The sequence below is a fragment of the Mus caroli genome, unplaced genomic scaffold (genome assembly GCF_900094665.2).
Source record: "Mus caroli unplaced genomic scaffold, CAROLI_EIJ_v1.1 scaffold_13540_1, whole genome shotgun sequence".
NCBI classification, from domain to species: domain Eukaryota; kingdom Metazoa; phylum Chordata; class Mammalia; order Rodentia; family Muridae; genus Mus; species Mus caroli.
The window spans coordinates 28,677-33,433 of record NW_018389160.1 but is presented as its reverse complement, the minus strand read 5'-3'; the positions used below and the strand labels follow the sequence as shown (position 1 = coordinate 33,433).

The 4,757-nt window shown below is 40.8% G+C and overlaps 1 non-coding gene across 1 annotated transcript; it reads right to left on the bottom strand.

Moving 5' to 3' along the window:
• Positions 1–704: 704 nt before the first annotated feature.
• On the bottom strand, positions 705–836 carry LOC115030283. The gene has a single exon (XR_003835871.1). It is a non-coding gene; the product is annotated as a small nucleolar RNA SNORA17 (small nucleolar RNA).
• Between the last annotated feature and the right edge of the window lie 3,921 nt (positions 837–4,757).

Here is a 4,757-nt window from a genome sequence, read left to right as displayed (position 1 = left end):
CTGGATCAGGGATATCTATCTGGCCTTTGGTGGTAATCGATTTCTGCTGATACAGGGATATGAACCCAGACTAGTAACAGCACAAGCCAAGACCCCACCATGGTTCCAACTATTCAAATTAAGCCTAATTAATTGAGTTCACTACCCACAAGTCTCCACAAGTCTCCAGTTATGCCGTGTGTGTGTGTGTGTGTGTGTGTGTGTGTGTGTGTGTGTGTGTGCCCATATTCTCCTGTTTCTCGTTTTCTTCTGTTTCTCCACCATTTAATTGCTCCTCTTAGTGGTGTACTCATGGTCTCTGAGTGTCTGAAGTAGTCTCAGGAGTGGCCTAAGAAGTGCTATACCCCAGCTGTCCATTATAGCTCCAAGCAGGGGGTCCTCTTGGGTATGGGCTGTCTCCCACAGTCTGTGTGATGCCAGACTGGCACTCATCTCAGGCTAGCTTCCTGTCCCAGCTCCATGGCACTGGACTGATGATCATCTTGGGCTTGCCCCTTTCTTGGGTCACACTTGTCTGGTATGCCCATGTAGCCCCATGTGGGGGTTGTCTGTCTCTGGCTCAGATCCTGCCCTGGGAAGCCATCTTAGTATGCATATGAGATTCTGGACTGGTGCTAATGATGAACCTGATGACTCAGGCTAGCTCCCTGTTAGGGTCCCCTAGTGCTGGACTGGAGGTCACTTCAGACTTTCCCTTCCCAGAATGCATTAATCTACTAATCATTCACATATATACAGGTCAGAACACTGAGCATAGACATAGCCTCTCTTTTCTCTGCCATATAATGATGCACATGTGACATAGCAGCCACAACTACAATTCCTGTAGTGACAGAGGTAGATGCTTTTTAAAGGCCCATTACCTCAGTAGCTATGTTTCCAGTACCAGGCATTGGTGGAAACCATACAGGGAAGGCTGTGGCAAGCAAGTAAGCTTCTTGGATTCAGCATATCATTTTGCACAGCTGTGATGGGTGAATCCTAGAAAGGCGGGGCCCCAGGTGCTTTGTCCAGGATTGCTTCTTGATGCTGATGTACCTTCTTATAAATGTTGTTGCTCAGTTGCTCATTTTCCTGACAACATGTGACTGGAAAAAGAAAGACCATTTATGCCTACAGTCAGTTGTGACTGATCTTGCCCACCCTATTGGGCAAATTTTCTGCAGATCATTATAAAGATGTACTTTCATATAATAATGCTGTTTAGATGAATTGGTGATTTAAAAAATTCCTGATAATGATTTTATAGTTCTCCTGAATTGATTCAAGTAAATTTATGCCTCTATAGAATAAAAAGCTACAAATAGAGTTCTGGTGCATGAGCTACTTGCACTAGGAAAAGAAAATAGGTTTAGAACAATTTATGATCAAGGAAAACATTGCTTTTATGTTAGAAATAATATCACTAATTTCTAGAACTAAAGATCATAAACTGATAATGGACAATCACAGGTACAAGGACAGAAAACAAATGATTGACTACTTAATTTATACCAGACTTCAAAATAATAAGACATAAGACAGATGATTTGTCTCTTGATATAAAACTTGCTAACTTATGATGTTAATAACTATTGCTTTAAATGTATCATGAACTTGAGCTTTAAAAAATGGGTAAGGAAGACAGTCTTACAACACCCAGAGGAGTCTCCACTCCCAGACACTCTAACATTCCCAGAATCACAGTATCACAGGAGCTTGGTCACAACAGGATTTTAGGGTTTCAGAGGAAGCTTGACTGCCAAGAACTCTGACACACCCAGAAAATCAGGTTCATAGGATCCTGGAATCATAGGATCATAGAGAAAGCTGGACTCTGAGGAGTTCTGACAACCAGGATCACAGGAAGGACAGGCTCCAGTTAGATATAACACGGGCAGGTAGCACTAGAGATAATCAGATGATGAGAGGCAAGCATAAGAACATAAGCAACAGAAACCAAGGTTACTTGGCATCATCAGAACCCAATTCTCCCACCATAGCAAATTGAGAAAACACCATCACACTGGAAAAGCCAATTTCGGATCTAAATTCACTTCTTATGACAATGATAGAGGACATTAAGAAGGATGAAAATAACTCCCTTAAAGAAATACAGGAGAACATAGGTAAACAGACACAAGTCCTTAAGGAGAAAACACAAAAACTCCTTAAAGAATTACAGGAAAACACAATCAAACAGGCTAAGGAAATGAACAAAACAATCCAAGATCTAAAAATGGAAATAGAAACAATAAAGAAATCACAAAGGAAGACACCCTTGGAGTTAGAAAACATTCCAAAGAGATCGGAAGTCATCGATACAAGCATCACCAACAGAATACAAGAGATAGAAGATAGAATCTCAGGTGCAAAAGATACCCCTATGGTCACTTGATCTTTGACAAGGGAGCTAAAACCATCCANTGGAANAAAGACAGCATTTTCAACAAATGGTGCTGGCACAACTGGCGGTTATCATGTAGAAGAATGCGAATTGATCCATTNCTATCTCCTTGTACTAAGGTCAAATCTAAGTGGATTAAGGAACTCCACATAAAACCAGAGACACTGAAACTTATAGAGGAGAAAGTAGGGAAAAGCCTCGAAGATATGGGTACAGGGGAAAAATTCCTGAATAGAACAGCAATGGCTTGTGCTGTAAGATTGAGAATCGGTAAATGGGACCTCATAAAATTGCAAAGCTTCTGCAAGGCAAAAGACACCGTCAATAAGACAAAAAGGCCACCAACAGATTGGGAAAGGATCTTTACCTATCCCAAATTGGATAGGGGACTAATATCCAATATATATAAAGAACTCAAGAAGGTGGACTCCAGAAAATCAAATAACCCCATTAAAAATGGGGCTCAGAACTGAACAAAGAATTCTCACCTGAGGAATACCGAATGGCTGAGAAGCACCTGAAAAAATGTTCAACATCCTTAATCATCAGGGAAATGCAAATCAAAACAACCCTGAGATTCCACTTCACTCCAGTCAGAATGGCTAAGATCAAAAATTCAGGTGACAGCAAATGCTGGCGAGGATGTGGAGAAAGAGGAACACTCCTCCATTGTTGGTGGGATTGCAAGCTTGTACAATCACTCTGGAAATCAGTCTGGTGGTTCCTCAGAAAATTGGACATAGTATTACCGGAGGATCCCATAATACCTCTCCTGGGCATATATCCAGAAGATGTCCCAACTGGTAAGAAGGACACATGCTCCACTATGTTCACAACAGCCTTATTTATAATAGCCAGAAGCTGGAAAGAACCCAGATGCCCCTCAACAGAGGAATGGATACAGAAAATGTGGTACATTTACACAACGGAGTACTACTCAGCTATTTTAAAAAATGAATTTATGAAATTCCTAGGCAAATGGATGGACCTGGAGGGCATCATCTTGAGTGAGGTAACCCAATCACAAAGGAACTCGCACAATATGTACTCACTGATAAGTGGATATTAGCCCAGAAACTTAGNATACCCAAGATATAAGATACAATTTGCTAAACGCATGAAATTCAAGAAGAACGAAGACCAAAGTGTGGACACTTTGCCCCTTCTTAGAATTGGGAACAAAACACCCAGGGAAGGAGTTACAGAGACAAAATTTGGAGCTGTGACGAAAGGATGGACCATCTAGTGATTACCATATGCAGGGATCCATCCCATAATCAGCTTCCAAACGCTGACACCATTTCATACACTAGCAAGATTTTGCTGAAAGGACCCAGATATAGCTGTCTCTTGTGAGACTATGCCGAGGCCTAACAAACACAGAAGTGGATGATCACAGTCAGCTATTGGATGGATCACACGGCCCCCAATGGAGGAGCTAGAGAAATTACCCAAGGAGCTAAAGGGANCTGCAACCCTATAGGTGGAACAACAATATGAACTAACCAGTACCCCGGAGCTCTTGTCTCTAGCTGCATATGTATTAAAAGATGGCCTAGTCGGCCATCACTGCAAAGAGAGGCCCATTGGACTTGCAAACTTTATATGCCCCAGTACAGGGGAACCCCAGGGCCAAAAAGGGGGAGTGGGTGGGTAGGGGATTGGGGGGCTGGGTATGGGGGACTTTTGGGATAGCATTGAAAATGTAAAGGAGGAAAATACCTAATAAAAAATAAATTTAAAAAAAAGATACCATAGAAAACATTTACACAAGGGTGAAAGAAATGCAAAATGCAAAAAGCTCTTAACCCAAAACATCTGAAAATCCAGGACACAGTGAAAAGACCAAACCTAAGGATAATAGGTATAGAAGAAAGCAATAATAACCAACTTAAAGGGCTTCAGGGCACAGATCACAAGGTATTTTTCTAGTAACTCCTGGGAGACCTGTAACTACTTTATGAGAAAGGCATTAGTATATGTAAGTTTTAACAGATAATGAGCCTGGAGCTGAGAGAGGCACGAAAGGTGGCTCCAGGCCACATAATTCCAGGTTTGGAGCAGGCTGTCTCACTCTCAGGGTTGTGCTCTTAGCACTACACCAAATGATAATATACTAGCAGTTTCTACTGATTTGTTTTTGTAATTTTAGTTCTAAGTTTTATTGGTGTTCTTAATTATATTCTTGGAATATACAACTTATAGAATTTGTATTTTTTACTATAGGATGACATTTGCCTTAGCACTGAGTGAAAGATAAATGATATGCTAACTTTTATTTCACAAACTTTATATGTCTAGTCTATAAATTATAGATCCTTGAGCATTTAACTTAACCCTGAATATATATGAAGATATGTTTTCTTAACAG